The 25778-nt window shown below is 58.7% G+C and overlaps 2 protein-coding genes and 1 long non-coding RNA gene across 5 annotated transcripts in view; 1 reads left to right on the top strand and 2 right to left on the bottom strand.

The window, feature by feature from the left end:
* The window catches only part of MACROD1 (mono-ADP ribosylhydrolase 1), a 149714-nt gene that overhangs the window by 53104 nt on the left and 70832 nt on the right, over positions 1 to 25778 (bottom strand).
* The window catches only part of FLRT1 (fibronectin leucine rich transmembrane protein 1), an 81284-nt gene that overhangs the window by 20844 nt on the left and 34662 nt on the right, over positions 1 to 25778 (top strand). For 2 of the 3 annotated variants that reach the window (XM_049096697.1, XM_049096695.1), the window contains exon 2: positions 21857 to 21968. The exons of the other annotated variant lie outside the window; for it this stretch is intronic. The gene's annotated coding sequence lies outside the window, so the exon portion shown is untranslated. The remainder of the gene's footprint in view (positions 1 to 21856; positions 21969 to 25778) is intronic. 3 annotated transcript variants of the gene reach the window in all.
* Positions 1538 to 6707, bottom strand: LOC118351375 (uncharacterized). Its single transcript, XR_004806734.2, has 2 exons — positions 2847 to 6707; positions 1538 to 1841 (listed from the first exon to the last, which is right to left on the bottom strand). It is a non-coding gene; the product is annotated as an uncharacterized LOC118351375 (long non-coding RNA).

The raw sequence follows: 25778 nt of genomic DNA, 5'->3' as shown, positions 1-25778 counted from the left end.
TGAGTGCAGCGGGCACGGCCCCATAATTGGGCAGCCTGTTCCCAGATAAGACTGATGACACTGAACAGCTTCCCGCTCCACATGGGCTGCGGCCGCTCATTTCCTGCTCCCTCGGCCAGCAATGCCAATTACCTCGCCTCCTGCTTGCCAACGGCGGCTTCTGGGGTGGCCAGACGATTCCTCTGTCATCGGTGGGGCCTGGATCCTCTCTGGAGGGTGGGAGGGTGTGGACAGGGCAGCGGCAGGGTGAGTGAGCCCAGTGATGGGCACCTCCCCACTTCGCACTGGGCATGGCTGGAGGTAGGGGTGTGACACAAGGACCCAAGCCACCTTGGGAAGGCCACATGTTCTTTCCTGTCCCCAACCTCAGAACAGATTCCTGCTGCCGGGCTGATGAACTGGCAAGTGGGTGTATGAACAGTACAGACACCCCTGATTTGCCAGCTGCCTTTCTCAGCCTTGTCCTCTGCTACCCCATATGACACCCTGGACAAGTCTCGGAGCCCTCAGGGACCCCCTGCCTCATCTGTAAACCGGGGTGGTGGGGCTGTGCCCTCGTGGCAGGGATAGGAGGACCGGCTGGGACCTCAGAGTGAGCAGTTGGCCCAGCGTAGAGGACGCACTCCTCCTTTTGTGCCAGCACTCAAATTCTGCTCATTGGATGAGGACAGGCACCCATTTAGCACTAGGGAAACTGAGGCTCACACAGGGGTTTGGCTAGTGCTGGAAGGAAGAAACAGCCCCTGGCTCTAATTCATTGCAACCGCAGAGGACAGACTTGGGAGAAGGGGCCGGCTGCCTGAAGGGCAGATGTTGGCTCCAGAGTCCCATCACCCCGTGGGGGAGGGGGAGAAGCACGTTTGAGATGGGGAAGAGGGAGGAGGGAAGGTGCAGGTTCCTGCTCCACTAAGGTGGCTCTGTCCAGCCCCTGACCTGGAAGAGGGAGCACCTATCTCAACAGGAGTGCAGCAGGGCAGCAGCTACCTCGCTCTCTGCAGGGTGGTGGGAGGAGGTGCCCTCCAAGGTGTTAAGTCCGACAAGGAAGGTGGGTTCGGCCGCTCTGAGCGGGCGTTCTCAGGCCCTGTGGTGGGCGGACCATGATCAGGGGTCTGCGGGGTCAGCCCTGCGGTGGTGCAGAGAGGGAAATGGAGGCCCCGGCCAGAAAAGTACATCATCCGCCACTCCAAGCCCACTGGAAGCCCCCCGCGTCCAAGCCTCGCTGGGCCTCAGGTTCGGAGGTGGGGCCTCCTGACCTCGAGAGGCCGCCCTCGGGTTCTGATTGGTTGCAACTCTCACCCTGACCCAGCAGGAGAGGAACCTCGACGGCCCTGGGGGCGGGGCTCAAGCTCGCACACCCGGAGCTGGGCTGGGGGCTGCGGGCGGAGCGCCCACGTGCTCCGCGGGCGGGGAAGGGCGACGCAGGGACAGCTCGGGGCCCTGTGCCACTCGGCGCGAGAGGGTGGGGGGCGGACGAACAACTCCCTAAGGGGCAACTAACAGACCAATTAAGCTGACAATAAAAAATTTAATCAAGTAATAATGCACCTTACTTTGTTTAATTAGTGTTCTGTCAAGTGAATGAATATTTAAGGCGCGGGTGGCGGTGCCAGCATCTGCCCAGCGGGCAGAGAGGCCGAGCCCACATTTCAATCGGCCTGACAGCTCCCCACGCGGGCACTGATCGCCGCCACCGCGGTCCAGGAGGCCGGGAGGGGAGGGCGCGGCGGGGAGCTCCCCACCGTGAGCGAGCGGACCGCGCTTGCCTCTGCCCCTGCCCCTGGCTGGGACTCAGTAGCTTCATCTGTAAAATGGGAGCAGGAGTCCCGCCAGCTGTGTCTGTGCTAAAAAAAAAAAAAAAAAAAAAATGGCAACAAAGATCGATTTTGTTCCTGGAGCCCCAGAGCCCCTGGCGGGTGCGGGAGCCCAGTCTGCACCCTGGGCGCTCCCCAAGTCTACGCCCCCAGAATGCCCATCGTTCGTCAGTTGTGTGTGCCCGTGAGGCCGGCGATACCCGGGGAAGGGGACCCTCCATGCCCCAGCCTGAGGGCCCAAGAGTGGGTCCTGCTCCGGCCCGGGGCAAGGTCTGTCTGGGAGATGCTTCCGTTCACGGGTCCTTTCATTCATTCGGCCACCGGGGAGCCTGTGCTCCATGCCAGCGTTTCTTTCCCTGGAAAATGCGGGACTAGTGCCACCTCTCAAAAGCCCCGTTTTGGAAGCCTCGGGCCCCAGGTCGCGTTCGTTTCCCTTTGCTTCCGCGCGCGCCGCAGGGGGTGGGCGGCGGCCGCGGCCCGCGGGCACCCGAGGGTTAGCCCCGCCCCGCCCGCAGGACTCGTTTGCATATTCATGAGCCTGGCGGGCATGCGCACCGCGGCGGCCGGGCTGCACCCTCACCCTCGGCCTCTTCCTCCCTTTTCCCGGTGGGAAGGGCCAGGCGCCGCCCCCAGCCCCGCGCCCCAACCACCTGAGAGCCTCGCGCTGGAAGGACTTTGGTAATTATTTGTTTCAGTTGAGTTGTTTTCCGTCTAGGCTAGGCTGAGTCTTGTAATGAGTATGGATTTGCCAGTAAATAAGTCCCCCGCTTCTAACCCCTGTAATAAATGCATTTGGAGTAATCTGGCGATCACGCGGTGTAATTGCCGGCTGTCAGGGCAGATGGATGCGCCCGCTCACTCCCCGCCGTCCGCCCTTCCTTCACCCGCGCCTCCGTCCCCGCCCCAGCTGGAGGGGAGGGTCCTTCTGCCCGGGGAGAAGGATGCGCCAGGCCTGCGGACACCCCCCCGCCCCCCGGCCAGCCCCCGGAGCCCTCGGGTCCCTCTTGAGCCGGACAGCGTGAGCCCCAGACTCACCTGCCTCAGACCCCAGTGTCCGTCCGTCTGTCCATCCTCCACCCGTCCGCGCGCACCGAACGCCCGCCGGGCCTTGCTCAAAATGCAGGGCCCTGGGTGCCACCCGCCACCGTCTTGCTCCACTGAATTATCTGCATGTGAAAAGGCCTCCTTCTGGCCCCAAGTTAGGCAGTCATCCTAGGACCTCCCTCTGTGGAACATCAGGTTCCAATCTTACTGGTACTTGTGGCCCTTGCCGCTCCAACCATCTCCACTTGCCTCTCTCTGCTACTTTTCCCAACAAATATCACCTTGTTCCCACCTCTCAGACATTGTCCACGCCTCTGCCTGACATGCCGTGGCCCCTTCTCTGCTAGGGGATGTCCACCCAGCCTTGCTCAAATGCCCGCTCCTCTGTGAAGCCCTCCGGAATTTCCCCAGACAGGAAGTCCCTCCTCTTCACTTCTCTGGCTGGACCTACAGTTCTCGTTTTGCACAGGAGTCTGGTCCTACCACTCCATGAGGACCGCACCTCCCCTGCTCTTCTTTGGGCAGCCTTCTGTGCCTAGCACAGTGCCTGGCACATAGTAGATGCTCAAGGAACATGAGGGCCATGAATCAGTGTGCAAGTGATGAGCCCTGAATGCCTCCCCACCCGAGGGATCCCCAAGTTTGTGGGCTGACCTGGGCTGGGCTTAGGTAGAGGTCTTCCCAAATCCTGGGGTACTATATCTGCCAAGTCAGATGTGGCATTCTGGATGTGGAGGGGGGCTGAAAGAAGCATCAGAGATTGCAGCCAGTTTAGCCCAGTGATTTTTTTTTTAAGATTTTATTTATTTATTCATGAGAGACAATGAGAGAGAGACAGAGACACAGGCAGAGGGAGAAGCAGGCTCATGCAGGGAGCCCAGTGTGGGACTCGATCCTGGATTCCGAGATCACGCCCTGAGCCAAAGGCAGACGCTCAACTGCTGAGCCCCCCAGGTGTCCCTAGCCCAGTGATTCTTGTACGCTGGCACCCAGACTGGGGTGAGTGTGAGGTTTTTGTAACAACTCCATCAGCATTTACTGAATACCTACCCCGTGCAGGCACTGTTCTAGGCTCTGGGGCTGGAGCCACATTGACAGATGCTGACATTTGACAAGAATGTCAAATCCCAGCTGGGCAGGGAAGGAGCCCTGCTCTGTGTCATCTGTAGTGAAGCTTCTGAGGGGAGGCTCTCAAAGCACTTGCCCTGCTTCTGGGGCCTCAGACCCAGCCTGAGGCCCCAGTTGCCACCCTAAAACCAGGCCTACAGAGGACTGGTGTGCCTGGAGGTCCCATGTAGCAGGGGCTGGTGGGGAAGGCAGGAGGGGCCCTCCGCTCTGACACCAACTCCCAGGCTAGCCTTCCCAGCACACACGTAGGCTCTGAGCCACTTCTGTGCTTTGGCCCAGCCTGGGGCTGGAACCCCACAGCTGCATGGGGACAGATTCCTGCCCCACCTCCCTGTGGGGGTTTAAATGAGGGATTAAATGAGATAACTTGGAGGGAAAGCCACCTGGCCTGATGACAGTATGGTGTGAGGGTTTAATCGCTCCAGTGCAGTCTCCAGAGGAATGAGCTTTCCACCAGACCTGCCAGTGGAAGGCCACGACAGAGCAGTCAAGGGCATAGATGCAGGAAGCAGTGAACTTGGGCTCCATGTGCCCTCAGACTGACTGCTTAACCTCTCTGCCTCGGGTTCCTCATCTGAACAACAGAGAGACTGGTACTGGTGTGTCCTCGGGAGGGTTACCAAGGGCTACAGGAATTGACGCTGTAAATAGAGCTTATGCTTATCACTATCAGGGAAACCCAGGGCATGAAAGAGGGAGAGGAGAGGGACTTTGGAGAAGGTGATGTGGGGCTTTTCTTGAAGGATGAACAGGAGTTTATGGAGGGGCAGCCTTGGGGGCCCTAAAAAGTCTCCACTGCTGGCCAGTAACCCTCTGCAGCTTCTCCCCCTCTGCTCATCAAAGCTTAAAATGGCCTTTAGGGTCCTGAGCTCTGGCTGACATGGAGGGTGTGCCGGAAGAGGCAAGAAGTGGGGGCAGAGACCAGTACGGGGGGAGCGGGGGACACACCCCAGTGTGTGGGGATCTGAGACGCAGCTCCCCCGCCCTGCACAGCAGCCACGGCTGGTTCCTGGCCGGCTGTCAGCCAGCAATCATGTTTAATAAAGGCCCCAAATTAGACAGCAAGCCTAAGTAAGAACCTTTGGTCTAACAGTACAATTAACACAGACAAAGGCTCCCCTTCCTCCTTGGCCCCCAAGACAGTGGGGAGGGGTGGGCAGAGTTGGGGGCGGGCCCTCCCCACTGAGCTGTGGAGAGTTCTGACAAGGACCCAGTGATAGACTTAGAGGTAGCAATGAATCGCATCTGAACGACGGCTCCTCTTGTTGTCAGGCAGCCATGGGGAGAGGGCATCTTCCGCGGATCTTTCTAGGTTATCTGGCTTTGAACGGCAACACCCATACATATGTGAGGTCTCCTCCTCTCTGAGCTCCTCTATCTCTCCTCCTCTCTCCTGCATCTTCTCTCCCGTTTTCTGAGGACAGATGCAGGCTGGGTTTACATGAATAAAACATCAGGAAGGGGGAAAAAATTCCAAACTGCACAGCCCAGGCTTGGGGACAGACAGCAAGCAAGCCATGTTGCCAGCTCCATGGGCAGCCCTGTTCATGTTGGAGTGGTTGTCCCACCTGGAAAAGGCTCTGCTGGTTACAAGTGGAGCCCATCTGATACCTCTGGTTTCCCAGACTGGGGGCCATAGGGTCTGAGAGGCTGAGCACCATCAATGCTTGAACTGGGATCCCGGAATCCTGACTCCCCAGCATCTTCTTCCCGGCACTGGGACAGACAGTCTCTATTTGCTCTTGGCCAAAGAATGGGAGGCCTTAGGCCTCAGCCTGGCTGGACATTCGAGGCCAGGTATGTGTGTGTGTGCCTGACACATGACCTTCTCCTGAGACCTGCCTGCTGGCTGCTGGGAATCTGGCTTCTTTCTGGCCCTGTTCAAACCCAGAGCAGGCCCTGACACAAGAGCAGGATGCAGAGGGTGGGGCATCTGGCCAGACATTAAACAGCACTGAGTAGGGGGGGCTTTCTCTGAGCTGCCCCCATCCCTGGCCCCACAAAAGCAGCCAGGCCTGGCACCTACCACCCAGCGAAGGCTGGCAGGAAGGGGGCTACCAGCTAATACCTCGGGCACCCCGTGGCCAGGAGCCCAGAGTTTCACGAGGACCTTAATCATCCATTTGTTTATTCATTCATTTCCTGAGTGCCTCCAGAGCCTACTTAGGACAGGCAGGAGGGACACCAGGGTCACTGAGACAGACTCAGGTCCAGCCCCTCCACCATGAGCGCAGTCTAGTGGGGTGGACAGGCTAGACATGTAGCGGTGACAGTGCTGGGGACATGAGTTATGATGGAGGAGCCTGGGACAGGCACCTGACTCAGGCTTTGAGGCCTCAGAAGACTCCCATAGGAGAAGTGGGCCGAGGTGAGGTAGTAGTTCCCAAGGAAGGGGTGTGGGCAGGCCAGTGTTTCAGGAGGAGGGCTGGGGTGGGCGAGGCGGGGGAGTAAGGTGCCAAGGGGAAGAGCAGGGGCAAAGGGAGCACTAGAGAGGTGAGGCAGAGAGCAGCAGGTTCAGGAGGCCACACACAGGAGGTGGTGCTTTGTTCAGGGGTGCCTGGGGCCTTGGAGGGTTTTAAGCCAGGGCCTCACAAAGAGTTCTCTCCCTCTCTCCATCTTCCCCTCCCAAACCAAAGGTTCACTAAAGCTGCAGTGAGCGTGGCAGGGTGTATGTTCGTCCTAGGCTAGAAAATGTTTACAAGATGAAAAGGGGAGCACCCCCCCCCTCCCGCCCTGATGCACAGCCAGCCGGGTAGGAAGAAGGTGCAGCAAGGTTTATCCCAGCACTAAGTGGGCTGGGGGAATGCAGAGGAGAACACAACTAATCCTGACTCAGGAAGGCTTCCCAGAGGAGGGGGCCTTTGGGAAGGCATCACTGGGTGAATAGGAGCTTGTCAAATGACTACAAAGGTATATTTAAAAGTTCCTCTCCTTAGGAGATCTCTGCCTCTGAGGTGGGACACGATGAGGCTTATTACCTTCCTGGTGCTTCTGAGCACTCGGGACCTATGTCATCCCCAAAGTGCTCCTCTGAGGACCCCATTGTATAGAAATGGCCTAAGTTCACACAACTAGAAAGTCACAGAGCCAAGACTCAGACCCAGGCACCCAGCTCCAGCTCCAGTGCCTACATTGGTAACCAGCTTGCCACGCTGCCCCTGGGACACAGGAGAGGTCTATCCTGCACTCGTGCTGTGTGCCAGGCCCTGTCAGATGCTGCAGAGGAGGCGCCAAAGCACCCTCAGCATCCCAGCCCTCCTCTCGCATGCTGGGCAGTCCCAGGGGAGACTGCATGAGGTGGTTAGTGACTCCCAGTTGACTGTGCACCCCTGGTCCATTTACCAGGGGCTGGCAGCTTCCCAGGGGATGTGAGGTTTGAAGGGCAGAATGGAAGTTTGGGGCTGGCTTGGTGAGTGCTGCTGGGGGCCAGGAGGCCCACCTGTGGGACTGTGCAGCTCTAGGAGGCGGGTGGGGAGAGGTCTTGGCTCGGGGTACCCACTCCACCAGGGAGCACAGCAGTGGCAGGAGCAGGACGCCTGGCTCCCTCCCCACTGCCTCAGTCCATTATCAGGCAGACAGCAGCTGCTGATGTGAACGTGAAACATAGATTCGATACCTGAGCCTTTCACAAATCATGCCCCCCACCCCCGACCTGGCCCAGGTGACAGCCAGCACGGACGCCAGCTCAGATAACAGATGAAGGGGGGACAGATCTCACCCCTTGCTCCCCAGCAATTCTCCCTGGGGCACAGGGGCCCAAAGCAGAGACCAGGTTCTGCCCCTCTGCTGTCCCTCAGAAGGGCGACAGCCCAGACATGCCATGGCTCACACACACCACCCGGGGCCTCCAGAGCAGGTGGCAGAAGGATTGGGGTGCCCAGGTAAGGAACTGCCCCCGCCTGTGGCCAGCTAGAACCTGCCCTGCAGGGGTCGAGGGCTGGTGGGCAGAGCCCAGCTTGGGAACCCAGGGTGGCTCCAGAGATGGTTGCTTTTCTGACTGCAGGTGGTTCTGCTAGGCCTGCGCTCCCCAAACTGGCACCGAGGGGGTCTGGGAGGAGCCGGGCGACCCACTTCTTGCTCCCGTCCATTTAGCCAGCGGTTTGCACTTTTATGAGTGGGCTGGCAGTGAACTCATCCCCGTTACAATGCACTCAGGGACCCTGACAACTAATTTAATTTAAAACAGCCTTGCAATAAAAGCTCAGAACGGAAAACCGCCGAGTCTTGGGGGTTATTTAACAAATTGCCTCACAGATAAATACATTAAAATGATTCTCAAACTGGAGTCGTGCGAAGTTGAAGTAAAATTAAGAAAGTCGAATCAAAATGTAAATTAATGGCGTTGAGATACAGCGTTTGAATTGGCAAGAGTCACGCTCGGGGAGCACTGGCAAGGGCTCTGCCTTCTGTTCAGGTGACGTGGCACCTCCAGGCAGTGCCAGAAACCCCTTCGGTACCAGGCATTGGGGCTGGCAGGGGAAGGCTGTGCCAACCCCACCCAGGACCCACCCGGCCCCCCACCCTTCCATCCCGCCTTCTGGGACCCTGGTTGGTTCATTCCCTGCCTCCAGCCCAGCTTCTGACAAGGCCCCAGCAGTTGTAAGATAAAGGCGCCCACTGCACTTGCCTTCCCAGGGGGCAGCAAGAAATAAAGGAGCTTGGGCATGTTAGGGCCTGGTTGGGATTGGAGCCCACTGTAAGTGTGAAGTCCTAGGGTAATGGCTATCACACATATTTACTGCTAAATGGATCTTCCAGCTGCCCTGCAAAGCTGGCTGGGTCAGCATTCCCATTTGATTGACAAATATATGGAGGCCAGACCAGGTCAGGCAGGGTGACAGGGGCTCCACTGGCAGAGGGGCTTTTGCCTCTAACTCCTCCACACGGCATGGTGAGGCCGATTTCACTTTTCTGTCTAAGTCTCTGTTTCTCTTCCCACTGAGGGCAGAGAAGCCAGGGCTGGGCTGGCTGCCAGGCTAGTGCCCAGATAATGGGCTTGGAATCCAGCTCTACCCTTACAGGGATCCCCCGCCCCTGCTGCATGTACCCTGGGGCTAGGCTACCTAGCAGCCCTCCCACCCGGGCAGGGCCAGCGTCTGGGGGAAGGTGCTCAGAAGTGGAGGGGGCTTGGCAGGAGGTAGGTACCCATGTGACACCGCCCGCCCTTCTTCTGGGCTGGAGCGACCCAGGTGCCGACAGACAGCATTGGGAACATTATCCGGAGCTGCCTTTCTTGATAGTACCATGTGCTAATCAGTCTGGGAAAGAAAAGAAGAGGGAATCCCCAGGGAGCAGTGGCAGGGAGGGGTGAAGAAGGAGGGGGCAGGAGATGCAGCTGAGGAGACTGGGGGTGGAGGTAGGGGGTGGGGGAAAGAGGAGTATGAAGGTGCAGGCGGCCGCCCCTCCCCCAGCCTTGGAATGCACCGTGATAGAGCAGAAAGGCACTGTGTGCATGTGTGTGCATGTGTGTGCATGCGTGTGTGTGTGTGTGTGTGTGTGTGTGGCAGGGGGCATGGTGGATGTCTTCACCTGGAACCACAAGCCATCTGACACCCGAGACAGCTCTGAATGGGGAAGGGAAGGCATTGCCAGGGCTGGCTAAGGTGTGGGCTGTCAGCTGTGGGCATCTGGTGGGGCGGGGGGCCTCCCTGGATTCAGCAGGGCTGCTGGAGGAGGGGATGGCTATTAGGGGGAGCACAACCCCTGGAGGCCCAAGCAGCATCCCCAGATATCTGGGGGTGGCCAGTTGTAGGGGGGGGCCAGGGCTGCTGCCCCTGTCCCACAATGGTCTGGCCCCATTTTGGGCACGGGGTGGGCAGTCCCCTCCCTGCAGTGACCCGGCGGAGCTTGGTGTTGGCATGGGAGGGGGTGCAGTGACACCCCTGGGCCAGGCCTGGGCAGCTGCCTCACTTAAATGCCTTGCTGGGGAACCTCCTCAAGCTGGCGGCACTGTGGACGCAACAGGCTTCTTATTGACAGTCATTAAGTCTTTAGCAAATGGTTTAGAGAGAAAAAATAGCCATGATGTGGATTTATGTTGACCTCAGCTGTGAAGGCTGGCCGCTACCCCAACCCTCCCCTCCACCCCCCAGGGGCCAGATCGCAGGGGAGCAGGGCGTGAGTGGGGGGATCCAGGAGAGAGGCTGGAAGCTGGGGGCCTTGGGGAGGGTGGCGGCAAGCTCCCTGCTGAGCATCCTCCCAGGACTGAGATGCAGTGATCACGGTATCCCTTCTGCAGAGGCGGCAGTTCAGGCCCTCAGAAGCCGGGTTGTGTGCTGGGGGTGCGGGTGGGGGTGGGGGTGTCACAGAGCTGGTGGGTGGCAGAGACAGGCTACGCAGTGGGGTGACCGAGATGGGTGATCAGAGCAACTCCACCCACCAGCAGGCAGGCCCGGGCCCAATTCCCTGCCCTGGGGTGGAGGGAGGCTTCTCCTGGCCTCCGGCAAGTCCCCAAGCCTTCCAGAGCTTGAGCTTCCTCTCCTGTGAAGGGGAGCCGCAGCCAACCGCAGGGATGGGCCCAGGGAAGCATGTGCAGGAAGTGTTTGGGAGACTCTAAATGCCAGACAAGCAGGAGGCTGGCAGGAAGTTTCGCGCACCCTCCCTGCAGGCAGCTGGAGGCCCACCCGAGGCAGCCAGGCGGCAGGTGGGCCGCTCCAGCCAGGCTGCGGCCACTCCCGGGGAGGAGCCGCCACCGCCAGAGCCAGAGCCCGAGCTGGAGCCGGAGCTGGGAGCTGGGAGCTGGGAGCTGGGAACCCGCTTCTAACCTGGGCGGGCCTGTTGGGGCCCAGGGGGCCGCCCAGCTGATAGGGGGCAGGTTTAACAGGACTTTGAAAAATAAAAAAGGTAAAACAGCAAACGGCTGCCCGCTCCTCCTGCTGCAATAAAAATGGATTTATTTGTTCGTGGAATGAAATTTAATAACTTTGGTGGGAGATGAGGCGTGAACAATAATAGTTTTTTTGCTCTTTCTCATTTTGGAGCTGGGTAGGGGGCAGGGGGGAGAGGAGAAAGGAGGAGCAAGGCGGAGACCGTCTGGGACACTGTTGAAGGGGGGAAGCCGGTGCTCGGGGCTTCCTGTCCTCAGCTTGGTTAAGTAAACCCCAGAGGGCTGACTGTATTCATTGCTCCAAAGGCACAGTCCATACAGTTCCTTGAACCTTCACGTTTCCCATGCTGGCCATACTCGTGTCTTTATGTCCCCTGTGCACCTGTCAGCGACACCAGGCCTTTGTCCCTGCTGGATCCTCCACCGACCCTCCGCAGAGGTGCCTTTCTGCCCTCTTCATAATTCTGTTTGTTCTTTGGAAGTAGCCTTCCGGCCCCCGCCCCGAGATCCTCATCGGCACCATTTCTCTCAGGGAGTCCCCCCCACCTTGTACCCAGTGCAGGGCTGTGAGGTGCTCCCAGACACTGGGATTCCTGGGGCCTGGCACAGAGCAGCTCTCTGGCAATAGGTGTTGAATGAACAAATGAGTGAAAGTCAAGGACGGAGACTACCTTTCTCCATAACCTGGGGCTGGGGCTGGGACCAGGGCAGGTGCTGGGCTGAGGCCAAGGAAAGAGTCCCTTCTCCTGGGGGCACCAGGGTGGCTCAGTGGTTGAGTGTCTGCCTTTGGGTCAGGTCGTGATCCTGGGGTCTGGGATCGAGTCCCACATCGGGCTCCCCGCAGGGAGCCTGCTTTTTTTCCCTGTCCCTGTGTCTCTGCCTCTCTCTGTGTATCTCTCATGAATAAATAATCTTAAAAAAAAGGGGTCCCCTCGCCCGTATCCCAGGTGGCCACTGCTTCTGGACTGGACTGGGGCCAGCCTGGGGCCTCTCCCAGGCCAGGGAGTCTGCTCCTGGAAACCACTGCTCTTCCAGCTACAGCTTGTGCCACTTCACCTCTCCGGGCCTCAGTTTCTCCATTTGTGAAGTAGTTGTGGTGATGCCATGAGACCAGGGCCCTCTGTCAAGTGGGTGGCCCTCTGTCAAGCTGGGCCACTTGCTCTGTCCTCCCCAGGGCAGGTGGGACCTAAGATTATGGGGACACAGATCTTCAGGGGGGACCTGAATAGGGACTCACTCAGGCCAGGCTGTGTGAAGGGGCTGGGAATGGCAGGAGGCCAGGGGTCAAGGAGCTCCCCAACATGCCCAGTGGCACTTCCAGGCTGAGGCTCCGAGGCCTGGAGAGGCCTGAGCAGCCGAGGGGGATGGGCCGGCTCCTGAGCTGCCCTGGCAGGTCAATAACAAAACAAACGCACTATTGACCAACTGCCTCGTACTAAATCCTCCCGGCAGACAAGATGATGTGAGCCCCAACCGACTGCTGAACTCATAACCCGCTCAGCCCTGCCCAGCCGGCAGCCAGAGGAGGCAGGGGTGGGGGGCAAGGCCTCCCCTCATCCCAGGATGGAGGGGCTGCACCTACACCCCTTGCACAGATCGGGTCCCTGGGAGTCAGGCACAGGGACAGTAGCCCGTTGGGTGCATTTGGGCAGCACCCTCAGGGAGCGGGGGTTTTGGAAGCAAAGCGCAGAAACCCCAGATGCTCAAATTAGGAGGTCAGCTGATCCAGCTCTTTTGTTTTTAAGAATTACATCACTTCAGATAAATATGCAAACATACACGTGGCGCCCCTGTAAGTTGCGGAGCGTATGATAAACCACACTCTGAACCCACCGTGCGAATTAAGCCCAGCAGTTAAATGCCCTGACTGCTGGGTTAAAATACCAGCCGCACCACTTCCTGTTGTGTGGCCCTGGGCATGTCACTTTACCTCTCTGTGCCCAGGTCTCCACAACCATAAAATGGGGGTAATAAAGAGCACCCCACCCTGCCGCGGGTACAGGGTTGTTCTGAGGATGAAATAAGATTCTGAAGCACCAGGACCACAGGAAGAGGTGACTGTTCTCAGAATTGGGGGTTTATTTCTTCCTTGTTTTCTGTCGCAGCCTTATCCCATGTGTGGTTCAGGGCTCTCTCACCTGGTCGTCTGAGGGTCTGTGAATCCCCAGACTCCTGTGTAAACCCCAAGACTCCTGTGTAAATATCTGGTAGGGTTCATATTTTCCAGGAAGCGGATCAGGTTCTCAAGATGAGCGTTGCTAAAGTGGAGGCCCCTGATCCGTCCCAACTGCCCCACTGGATGAAGGGTTCTAGGGCCCAGAAGGGGGTAGAGCCCCGCCCACAGTCAGCTGGCAGCAGAGCCAGGAGGCAAAGCTGCTGGTGGCTCAGAGCCACATGTAGGGAGCCGAGGAGGGGGCCAGAGACTTCACACTGCAGGTTTCTGGGGACCATGGGCCCCTCGCACAGGCCCCTGGTTGTGTGTCGATGGCGTCTGGGTGGGACCAATGGGCCATCTCCCGCCACCGCCACCGCCACCGGCTTATGGTCTCTGCAGATGCCCCTTGCCCCTCCACTCTCCTCTCTTTCAGAGGCAGCACAGGCCAGGGTTCCCAGAGATCTGCCTTTGAACCCTACTTGCCATCTTCTGGCTTTTGCTCTGGCCAGGTTAGTCCGCCCCCGAGGGCCTCAGTGGGCATTGGACAGATGGACAGAACAAAACTAGGAGGCTTGGGGAGGATTAACCCAGGTCATATGTGGTGCTTATTAACTTCTTCTCAATTAGCACTAGTTGCCACCCAGCCCGGGGACAGGAGGCAGCCCCAAGACGGCCCCAGTGCACATCTGCGGCTGGGCTGTGAGCCTGTATGGTCTGGCGCATCAGATGGAGTGTGAGTGCGTGTGTGTGCGTGGGTTCTCGCCTCCTAAACACAATCCTCGGGGAGTAAAAGCAGGGCCTTGGCAAGGTAAACACTGCAGCTTCCTGTGGGGAAGCCCAGGAGACTCAGGAGGGGAGCTGTGGGGGACCCCGAACCTTGCAGGAGCCAGAGCCATGGCTGGGACCTGGGTCTGGCCAGGCTATCTCTGGCCTCTGGGGTTGGAGGGCTGGTGGGGCTGAGAATCAGGGGAGTGCCTTCGAGGTCCAGGCACCGTAAAGGGGAGGCCCACATTCCCATCCCGACTACACCTGGGGTGACCTGACCTATCTGCCTAGCCAGTCAGCGCAATGTTGGAGGGAATACCTCCTCCCACTCTAGTCCTGCCTCATCCTAAGGAAGAGTCATCTAGAATGTCACAAGTAGAGTGAAGCCAGCACAGGGCAACTGTCTCCTTTTATGATGGAGAAACTGAGGCACGGAGAAAAGTAGGACTTTCCTAAGGCCCCAGAACCAAGTTTGTGAGGGTGAGTCCTTCACCTTTTCTACCTCCTGAATTCCTTTTTTTTTTTTTTTTTTTAAGATTTTATTTATTTATTCATGAGAGACAGAGAGAGAGAGGCAGAGACAGAGGCAGAGGGAGAAGCAGGCTCCATGCAGGGAGCCCGACGTGGGACTCGATACGGGGTCTCCAGGATCACACCCTGGGCTGCAGGCGGCGCTAAACCGCTGTGCCATAGGGGCTACCCTACCTCCTGAATTCCTATGCGTCCTTCAACGCCCCAGCTCTGGGAGAACTTTTCCTGATCCCTGTGCTCTCACCTTCAAGGTCTGCAATGGCAGCTTTCTTTCATTTTTTAAAAATATTTTATTTATTTATTTGAGAGAGAGAGAGAGCAAGCACGAGCAGGGAAAGAAGCAGAGAGAGAAGGAGAAGCAAACTCCTCACTGAGCAGGGAGCCCAACTGGGGACTTGATCCCAGGGCCCCGAGATCATGACCTGGCTTACGGCAGACACCCAACCGACCGAGCCACTCAGGCACCCCATGGAATGGCAGCTTTCTGTGCCAAGCCCTTGCTGTGTCCCCTCCATGCCTGTGGGATCCCACGTGACTCTCAGAACAACTGTGGGAGAGAGGACCTGACCCTGTGTTGTAAAGGAGGAAACGAGCTCAGAGAAGTTCAGTTTCTGACCGAGGTCACACAGCAAATAGGGATGGACAAGCGACTCTGACGTCACCTCTGCCCTCAGCCTCCCCCTCTGCATGCACTCCACTGCAAGCCTTCTCACTTCCCCGAGCCGGGCTGTCCTCAAGGGAGGACCCACAGCCTTTCAGTTCATCCAGATGGTCAGACTCCCTCTCTCCCAGAAGCCAGACATTGTTAAACTGCCTTGTAGGTATTGAATCAGATCACTCCCAGGATCCCGGAGCTTGGGGTGGGGAAGGCTATAGTTGCCACAGTGATCTCTGGCCTCACTCTGGGATCCCGAACACCTCCCCCTTTCCATCTTGGGAACCTCCTGCATGGTCAGAGGGGATGCCATGCTGGGGCCCAGGGGTTACTGCCCCATCAGATCAGTCGGGTTCTTGAATTCCCTGGGGCTGAAAAGGGAGGTGTGGGATCCCAGCCATCTGCCAGGTTGAGAAGGGGTGTGAGGACCTGAGAGTTGAGGCCTTGAGGAGGCCTGGTCTCCCACGATGGCCCCAGAAAGCACTTCACCTTGGGCTTCTGCTACTCAGAGAAAATGGGAGGCAAGGCTGGCCCACGGGGGGCTTAGAGGGGGCCCGCCCAGGAATCCGGCACTCTGCACAGGCTGGGCCTCGCCCTCCCGATGAGCTCCTGTCACCGGGTCTTAACAGAACCCACCCTGGCCCTGGTGGCCCTCCTGGGTCTGAACCATTCCCAGGCTACCATCTAAAGGCTGACACTTGGAGCACCTCATTTGAGTGGGCCCCAGTCACAATCCACTATCGTGTTCATTCCCTAGATGGTGAAACTGAGGCTCAGGGAGGCTGAGTGAGTCACCCAACCCGGGCTGGTCGGTGGCAGAGCCCCGGGCAGGCTCAAACAGAGGCTCTGGCAGAGGTTGGATGGATCATCGGGCCCTGCTGCTCCCACCCTAGGGGGCTGGATTCTTGTCCCATTCCATCCTGATTTGAAAGGGCAATCTTGTGCTCCCGAGAGGCAGGGGGACAGCAAGGTCCCGAACCCGGCCCTGGGCTGTGGGAGGCTGGAGGGCCCACCCAGAGGTCCTGTTGCTCCCTGTTCTCACTGCTTTCACTGCCTCCTCGCTGGTGCCCCCCACCCACACACAGGCATCTCCCTGAAGCACTGACCCTGCCAGTGGCCTCCTGGCCCTGGGGCCCTGGTGAGACTACAGAGGGCCTCCACCCCTGACCCCAGTGACCTTCTAGCTCCTGACCCAGTCTCCTGTACCCCACTCTCCCTGTGCCCCTTGCTCTTTCCAACCAACCCTGCAGATCTCTTCCTCATCAAGTCTCCACGATCCCACTGCAAGGGCCTCCCCCCACTGAGGTGTCCCCAGACCCTCCATCTCCGGGCACCAAAGACACCCCTCCCTGCATGCTGGTGTAGCAGCTCCAGGGGTGGGACAGCTTAGGACAGGACTGGAGGCCCCCCAGGTCCCCAGAGCAGCCTAGCACTCTGATCCCTGATCTGTCTCCAGGACCCAGAGCAGTGCCTGGCAGGTCACAGGCTGGCCATATGCTCTGGGTGAAGGAATGAATGAACGTTTCGTCTGTGCTGGGCCCTGGGCTGGCGCTGAGGATTGAGAGAGAGCTGACTTTGAGATTTTATTTATTTATTTGAGAGGGAGAGAGAGCGAGAGAGTGAGAGAGCGAGAAAGAGCATCCAGGCAGGGGGACGGGTAGAGGGAGAAGCAGACTCCCCCCTGAGCAGGGAGCCCCACATGGAGCTCAAACCCAGGACCCCGGGATCATGACCTGAGCTGAAGGCAGAGGCTTAACCGACTGAGCCTCCCAGGCGCCGTAGGGAGAGCTGACTTTGGTGTTACTGCTCTAAGCTTTCAGACAGTATCAGCTCATTTAATTCCCACACAGCCTTTGGTAGCAAGCACGACTGTCATCCCCATTTTCCAGAGGAGGCAGCTGAGGGTCAAGTGAAATTGCCCAAGGTCCCACAGCTGGGAAGAGGCAGGCCCTTCCTGTCTGCTGCAGGCAAACCCGGGGACCAGGGGTGGTGGGTACCAGAGCAGAGGCTGTGAAGGTGCGGCCAGGAGGGAGCAAACACTTGCTGGCCCCTCCCGCGTTAGCAGATACACTAGGCAACCCAGGGAGGGGGAGAGAGACATGCTCCGAGGAAACAGAGTGGCCAGACTGAACAAATAAAAAGACCAGATGTCCAATTAAATTGGGGTTTTAGATAGAAATAACCAGTAATTCTTACAGCATAAGTATATCTCATGTGATCTTTAGGACTTACTTATACCAAGAAAAAGTGTCTGAAATATACATTTAAGGGAGCTCCTATATTTTATCTGCCAGCCCTGTGACGAGGTAGAAAGGACCTTAGGGGTTGAGCGCTGGGCTGTTGTGTGAGATTCAGCCCACGTTGAAGCGAGAGAAACTGAGATCCAGAGCAGGCTGAGGCTTGCTAATCGACAGAGCTAAGGCGGGAGCCAAGACCTGGACTCCCATCCCTCTTACTCAGTGGGCTGCCCTGGGAGGCCAGGCCTGGTGTCGCCCCCACCCCACAGCTCAGCAGAGCTGCCCTGGCCCCTCTGCCAGGTGCCTGCTGCAAGCCACAAATCACAGGGCGCGAGGGGCTCCTCCTGCTTGGCCTCCCCTCCACCATCCCTCTCCTGCTGCTCTGCCCATGCTCATCTCCTCGGCTTGGGGCTAAGACTTCCTCACACAGGAGGATCTGCACGGAGTGAATTTTCACAGTTGGGTTATCACCTCCTAAAAATAGGGCTGAATGATGGATGGGAGCTGTCGCCAGGCCCTTGAGCTACGGGGCATGGGAGTGAGGGAGGGGGATGGGCCAGGGTGAAGGGTCCATAGACCCCCTGGCCTGGGCCGTTAACCCACCTTCCCTGGCAGTGGGGAAGCTGCTGTGTGCTTGAGGTCTTCAGAGCTGAGTCTGAGCCTCTGGGAGGAGCCACCTGGACAGCACCAGGCCAAGCGATTCATCTGCACAACTGGTGCCCCTGCCGAGCAGCCGAGCAGCCGAGCAGCCGGGAGGGTCTGAATTCAGGTAGGGGTGCGGCCATGCCTGGGAATCAAGGACCTTGTCATGAGGCTGCCCGGCCTGCTCCCTTCCCCGGCTGTGTCCTGTTCTTCATTGTTTTAGCTTCTTGGCTTTCTCTCTCTCTCTCTCTCTCTTTTTTTTTTTTTTAACATTTTATTTATTCATGAGAGACAGAGACACAGAAAGAGAGAAGCAGAGACACAGGCAGAGGGAGAAGCAGGCTCCATGCAGAGAGCCCGATGTGGGACTCGATCCTGGGTCCCCAGGATCACACCCCGGGCCAAAGGCAGGCGCCAAACCGCTTAGCCATCCAGGGATCCCCTAGCTTCTTGGCTCTTAAAGACTCATCAGTTTGGCTTCAGGATTCAGGTTGAGAATCTGTAGAGACGTGGCTGGGCTTCAGGCTGCAGATGGGAAGGTGGGGGGCACAGGGGCTCCTTGCCTTCCACACACATACATACACACTCAGCCCAGGCAGTGATGGACACACAGACACACACAGACAGACACACAGGCACACACACACCCACCTCTCTCCCTTGGTCTGTGGAGACACTAATATTTAAGCATGGGTCTGGGTGTCAGGACTCCAGGTGGTGTCCCTGTTTGTCACTGCAGTCACCTAGCACTGGGCCTGCCTTCCTGAGGAAGGACCCAACACCCCATAGCAGGCTTGGGCCTCTGGCTGCCCAGGAGCCCAAGAAGGCTGCTGCTCAGCCAGTTGAGCCAAGAGCTTCCGGAGGCAGTGGATGAGCTACAAGAGACCATTCTGGCTCCGAAGGTGGCAACAGCATGTATGTTTAGACCCTCAGCACTTCTGAGGATTGTGGCTAAAGCTGGCTGAGCCTCTGTGGGCCTGTGCCTGGCCTCCTTCTCCCAGGTTCTTCTCAGCTGGGGTCCCAGGGACTCCCTCCACACCCCAGGCCTGGGAGGTCCCCTGTTGTCTCTGGGAGGGGCCTGTCCCACAGTCATGCCTGCAAGTCCTCAGGTTAGCACAGAGCACCCTCCAGGTGTGCCCAGTGACAATCCTCCCCTTGCCTCCTCATGCTCTGTGCACTGCCCACCCACAGATGCCAAAAGGACACCGCCCCCCAGGGGATAGGCATACTGCTCTGCACAGGTCCGAGATGTGTGACCCTTGGCCTTGGTCCCTTCTCCAGCCCAAAGCCCGCCCCACCCTGTCCCATCTGCATCTGTTGGCCGATACTCTCTGGGGGTGAGGCGTCCTCGGAATTACGATATTAAATGCAGCTGCACCGAAACATGGCCTCAATCCAATTATGCCAGGAAACAAGAGGAGCCGCTTAGGCTAATCTGGTTATTCCGCCCCGGCTTCCCTTGGCAGCCCCGTAGGGATGCCCAGGAGGAGCAGCCGTCTGGGTGGGCAGCAGCAGGACCAAACGCCTGTCCCACTGCGATCTGCCAGGTGCACACAGCTCCTGCTGGCAGGGAAGCCATGGGGCCGTGGAGATGCTTCTTGGCTCCCAGCCGGGTGGGAGAATCCATCGATCATCCTACAAATGCTTCCTGAGCTCGGAGCTTCCAAGTGCCCTGGCCTCATCTGGACAGGGGAACCTGGCACTGAGGGGAGAGCCGAGGCTCTGCCCTCAGGGAGGGTACCTGGAGCCGGGGAGACAGGCCAAGAGTAAAGCCGAAGGTGGTTTCAGGGAGGGAGAACCCCAAGAGCGGGTGACACGGAAGCCAAAGCCCAGGCCAGCCATGGGGGGCTGTCTGGCAGAGAGAAAAGCAAGAGCCCAGGGTGGGGAGGGATCCGGCAGGCTGCGAACCGATGGGGGACCGAGAGATAGAGAGATCGAGTGCAGGCTGGGAGGGAGCGCAGCTCTGCTCTCGGGAGGTGGATGGGTCTGGGCTGTGGCATGGGGGTGGCACGGCTAGCCCCAAGCAGGGGAGGGTCAGGGCAGGGTGGGAGCTGCAGGTGGACAGGACAGAAGTTGTACCGAAAGGATTTATTTGCTGGTGACCGTGTTGGGGATGAGGGTGTGGGAGGCCCCACAGCCTCTCCTTGCTCCCACCAAAAAAGCCTGGCAGTCCTTGCAGTGCTTTGTGATCACGGGGGCTCGCCCACCACTGGTGGGTACCTCGGAGCACTGCGGAGGCCTGGGGCTAACAGACTGGCTCTGCCCTCTGGAGGCTGCACTTCAGGGAGGAGACAGATCTGGAGCAAGAGCTTACCCATCTGCAGGAAGGGGAGAACTATGGGGAGGTTGTGCAGGGGCAAAATCCCGCCAGGCTGGGGGTCGGGGGGTCAGGCATAAGAAGAGGGCGGGGGGCAGTACATTCAAAGGCGGGGAGGGGCTAGAGTGTGGCTGTCCCACCCAGACCACTGAGGACCACTGAGACCCCGGAACAGGCAAGCAGGAAGCAGGAGCTGAGAGCTGGGGCTCCAGGTGGGTGTTAGGGCTGCTCATAAGCCGGGTGTGGGTGGCCCGGGTCAGAGCAACTGCAGGACTCCCAGAGGAGGGCAGAACAGGAGCATGGTGTGCTCATCAGCCCGGTCACAGCACACAGCCTGTGGGGGCCACCCCACGGGGCTCCCCAACTCTCCCCAAGTCCCCACACCAACATTACCACAGTCTGCTTAAGGTCTACACTTAATGATTCTTCTCCACTCAGTTGCCATGAATCTGTTGATCCCAGGGTGTCCTGCCTGTTGGGGACTCAGGGACATCACAACACAGGGGTCCTGGAGTCTGAGCTGTTACGGGTGTGGACTGTGTCTGGTGTTCACCGGGGCCTCATGCTTCTCTCCTTGAGCCCAGCAGGAGGGGGGTGGCCCAAGCCTGTTCCTGGGTGGAAGTTGGCAGCTCAGCACCCCTGACCTCAAGGTCCCAAGCCAGTTGGACAGGCCTGTGCTTCTCCCCATCTGCCTCCTCAAGCAGCTGAGAAGCCAGAAAGAGGCACAGGGTCCGTTCTCCCCAACTCACAGATGGGAAGACTTGAGGCCACGGTCCCAGGGGCTACTTGAGGAGGAGCTGGGGTCCGCAGTGGGGAGTTGCACATCTCACTGGACTCCAGGCCCTCTCCTGGGCACCACTCTCCACGTGGTGTGTTAATGGCTGTGTGGTCCCCATAGCTGTGTCAACAAATCAGCCATCCACAGAGTCGGCACCACCTCCCAGAAACAGATTATAAAGTGGGAGCTCCTTGGGGTCCCGGGCTGGAGCCGAGGGGCGGGGGGCAGGAATGGGTGGGGATCTCTGCCTGCCATGTGCCCCCCCAGAGGGGTCTGGCCAGCCTGTGTATCAGAGGAGCTGTGCTCATCTCCCCAGGCCCCTCCTGGCTGTCAGACCTGGAGCCCCCCTGGGAGGAAGATGATTTGGGAAGACAGCACAGAGGGCTGGGAACAGGTGATGGTGGGAGGAAGCCAGGCCCTGCTCAGTGTAGGCTGAAGTGATAATTGGGGCTTGGGGGCAATGGGGAGCTGGGCCAAGTGACTAAAACGCTGGGCTGGGGCCGAGAGCCAGTCTTGGGGAGTGAAAGAAGGCCAGGAAAATCAGAGCTCAAGGCCAAAGTGGGGTTCAGGTTCAGGTGAGATGCAGGGGCCAAGGGCTGAAGTGTGCCCTCTGGGTGTGGGCACTAGGTGGGAGGGGAAGGGTCCCTGGCCTGGAACCCCAGACCTTAGCTCTTCTCCACCCTGTAGGCTCTGGACACCCCATGCAGGGCAGGTGGGGGCTTAGGGCATCCCAGGGGCTAGCTGCCCCTTTGAGAGGAGTCCAGGGGGTTCCTGGACCTGGGCATCTGAGAAGGTTGAAGACCCCCCACCTCGCCCAGGCCTTCTTCCCTCAGCTCGGATTCTACCAGGACCCAGAAAGCACCAGCACTCAGAGAGGGGCCATGCTGCACCCTCCACCAGGCACTGCCTTCCTCCCCTACCCCATCTGTCCTCAGCCCGACTTCTCTCCCTTTATCTTCTCTCCTAGATGCGATAGCTCCATGTGCTATTTGCACCTCCAAGCACTGAGTGCCGGCTCCACCTCCCTGGCATCTTCCCATTCACAAGCCTCTGGACAGCATCAGTATCCTGGCTGACAGGTGAGGAAGCCGAGGCTGAGAGCTGAAGTGACCCGACATCAAAAATCAGTAAAAAGTAGAATTTGAACCCAAGCCTGCCGGCTTCTGAGCCTGGCCTATTCCACCCTACCAAATCCCCTTCTCTTGATCCTCTCTTATGAGGTTGTATTTCTGTAAGCTGCCGCAAATCCTTTAGGACGAGATGGGAATAAATAAATAAATACATAAGTAAATAATGAGAGGTTGCAGCCAGATGCCCACACCCGGTCACAGCCCGGAGCGGGAGTCAGTGAGGATGGGACTGTTTTCAGGTCCTGCTGCTAGTGTGTGTGTGTTCAGGGGTGAGTTGGGAGTGAGGGGGGTGGCACCTGCCAGGGTGGAGGGAGGGCGGGAGTGTGGCCAGCACTGGCCTGGCTGGGATGTGTGCATAGTATGTGTGGTTTGGGAGGACAGCCTGGCTCCTCTGGGGCTACTCACTTCTCAAAGCCCAGACCCTGTTATCATGCAAATATGTTGACACATTAATCCTTCCACCCCTGTGAGCCTTCCACACTCGGAGGATTAGCTCAGCACTTGCAAGGGACAGAACTGAATCCCCAAGCAAGAGGACATGGGTAGGCCAGCACAGACTGGAGCAGAGGGTGGGAATGGCTGGTGCACTTGGAGGGAGGCCAGATTCAGGCTCCCCAATCCCTGGGGGTCTGAAGAAAGGACTCAGATTCCTGGTGGGGGGTCACTAAAGTATAAAAGAGGCCCCCAAGGGTAGGCTGCCCCCTCCAACACCTTGGTTTTAGCTCTGTGCCAGAGCACGGGGCAGCCTCAGCTAAGGCAGGAGTTGGCGACAACCCGCTCTTCAGGGCAGAGTGGCCCCAAGTGCAGAGCTGTGGGGAATCTTATTACATAGCTGAAGGAGAGAGGTGCTGTGTTCAGGCCCAGCTTTTACTGGTCCCTCAGGAGGTGGGCCGGAGGTGAGGCAGGATGGTGGCATCTGCTAGTATCTGAAGCTTGTCTCTCCCCATTCTGCGTGTAGCTGTTTGAGTTCGTGCCTATGTGAGCATGTGCATGTGGGAGGATGTGTGCATCGTGCACAGGTACGTGTGTGCACGAGCACACTCACCTTCCACAATCCGAGATTATTGCAGCCTCCCTGCCCCTCCTCCAGCCTCCACTTCAGGCCAAAGGGACTCAGCCTCGGAAGGTGACACGGCTATTTCCGCGCCTGGATGCCTGCCAGTGGCAGCATGGGGGGTGTGTGGGTGTGTGTGCGTGTGTGCGTGCTAGGGAAGGATGCTAGGAAGGGATGCTTCTGTCCCCCAGTGGAACAAAGGGGTCTCTAGGTCCTCCCCTGCTTCTTTGTTGCCTGAGCCAGCCCAGCTCCCCCTTCCCTCTCTGTGACACTCCCTCCCACCTTAGACAGGACCTGGAAGGTGGCCGAAGTTGCAGGGGACAGTGGGAGGAGTGACCTAGGCAGCTCTGGGTCAAAGGGCCTGTGCTTGGGTCATCCCTGCTGACTTCTAGAGAGCCCCCGGGCAGTTTCTTTACCTCTCTGAGCCTCATTTTCACATCTGTAAAATGGGCGCACATTGCTAACTCAGGAGAATGCCTAGGAGGGACCCAGCATGTAGTGGTGGGAACCGCGAGAACAGTGACAGTGACAAGGCCACTTAGGAGGGAATCAGCCAGGAGGAAACAGGGTTGTGCACAGGGGCTGCTCTGTCCACGTGCTTCTGCCACCATGTCCCATGCCTTGGGGGCCCCGGCAGTGTTCCTTATCCAGCCAGACTGAGCAAACCCAAAGCAGAGTGAAGGGGGGACCCCCCCAGGTCCAAAGAGGTGAAGGGGGGGACCCTATGTAGGTACCATGTTAACCCTTTACATTATCATGTCAGCTCACAGCAGTGGGTCCCATTTTATAGACTGTCCCATTTTACAGATGAGAAGACAGGCTCTGAGAGGTTTAGTTGCTTGCACAAGACCCCCCAGCATATCTGGGATTCAAGCCCAGCAGCTGTGCCCCAGTGTGGGCTGGCCAGGGCCTGAGTGCACACGCAGGGTGCCCAGGGCTGCTCCCGTGGCAGTGGGGGCTGGTGGGCATGATGAGGCTCTTCTGGAGGCAGTGCTGTCCCTGGGGACACACGGAGGCCCTGCGGAGGCAGTTCCTGCCCGAAGCCAATTCTGTCCTGTTTAATTTTGAGCTGAAGTGCAAACAAGCTCAGTGCCCCGCTGCTCCCACCCCAAATCAAATTCAGTGCTATGATTTCTCTGCGGGCGGCGGCCTGCCTTCCGGGGAGGGAGAGTTAGGGGAAGGATGGCACCAGGGCTAGTGGGCGGGAGCCGGCAGGGATCAGACCGTTTGTCTGGGGGCAGCTGGCTTGGATGGCCGGGATCTTCCACCCAGATTAAATTTTAACCCAGCTCATAAATCTTCCAAGTCTGTCCCCTGCCACCCACCCACCGGGTCTACCACTAGCTGTAGCCTGGGCAGGCCCTGGGACTGCCTGGTCCGGTGTTCTGGGGCCACTAGTGCGCAGACCAGCCAGGGGTCCCACTGGCCATCGGCCACTCGGGCTGGCTCTGTTCCAGGCTGAAGCTTGTCATCAGCCCACGGCCCTGAAGGCCAAGGCTAGGGTTCCAGTGGGGCCTTCAGTGGGCTCCACTGTTGGACCCACCCAGGTTCAAATCACAGCTCCACCTTCCGCCAGGCAGGACCAGCTTAGGTCCCTTGTACATAGGGATGTGCGAAGGAGTAAGGGAGGTGATGTGATAAAGCCCTGGGGCCAAGGAAAGGGGGCTCCTCAGGGGCCACCACCAACCCGGGCCCATCAGAGAGGCAGCCTGGGTGCACCTGCCAGTCCGCACAGCCCCTGCTCCCACCAGATGGCGAAGTGGCCTTGTCTGCAGCAGAGGGCTGGGAAGCCCACAGACCTCCCTCCTTTGGTCCCCTCCCCCAGAGCACTGGGGGGCAGGCATTTTGGGTGTGACTGGAGATGGGTCTGGCTGGGAGCCTGCATGGACAGTGTGAGCCCCCAGGGCTGGGCTGGGGAATGAAGGGCTGGTCTCCCTATCCCAGACCCCCAGGTCCCCAGGAAGGGTTGGCAGGAAGCTTCCCTTATTTATCTGCTGTTTTATGGAAATAGAAGGTACACAATCAGCCACACCAACCGAGGCGTACAGCTTGGGAAATTTTACACATCATGTGCCCTGTGACCATCTCCCGCTCAGAGGATAGAACATTCCTGTGTGGCCCCATATCTCCCCTCCCCCAGCTTTCTACTCTACAGTACAACCCGTGCCTCCTCTCCATGCTCCCCTGTGGCACCCCACTTCCCCTCGGGATGAAGTCCAGACCCCACACCCCAGCTAAGGGCACCCCCCGCGCCCACCACCCTCCCCTACGTGGGCTTCTCTCCATAGCTGCATGAGGCCAGCCTTCTCCTGCCTGCTGACTCCTGCTCAGGCTCCAGGAATCACACTGTACACGCTCCATCCACGTTTAGGGAAGAAAGGGGAGGAGGTCATGCCCACAGTGCAGGGGACAGCACCGAGGGCTCTGTGGCATGCCCAGGTCCCCAGGCAGCACGAGAGCAGTGGTAGGACTTGCAGCCTCACCCTCTGCCCGCCCTATGACATCTGCAGCCCATGGGAGAGACCTGCCAACTCTTCCTGGCCCTGCAGGGGCTGACATCATCCACTGCCCACCATGAAAGGGGTGCGCGGAGGCAGCCAGGGAAGCCTTTGCCATGTGAGGCCCCCTCTCCGGCCCCACCCCCATCTGCTGGCTGTCACCTCCCTGGAACATGTCCCGTCCTCATGTGGGGTGCTTGGCTCACC

The sequence above is a fragment of the Canis lupus genome, chromosome 18 (assembly GCF_003254725.2).
Source record: "Canis lupus dingo isolate Sandy chromosome 18, ASM325472v2, whole genome shotgun sequence".
Lineage (NCBI taxonomy): Eukaryota > Metazoa > Chordata > Mammalia > Carnivora > Canidae > Canis > Canis lupus.
Note: the sequence above shows the minus strand (reverse complement) of the source record. Positions and strands in the feature narration are given on the sequence as shown.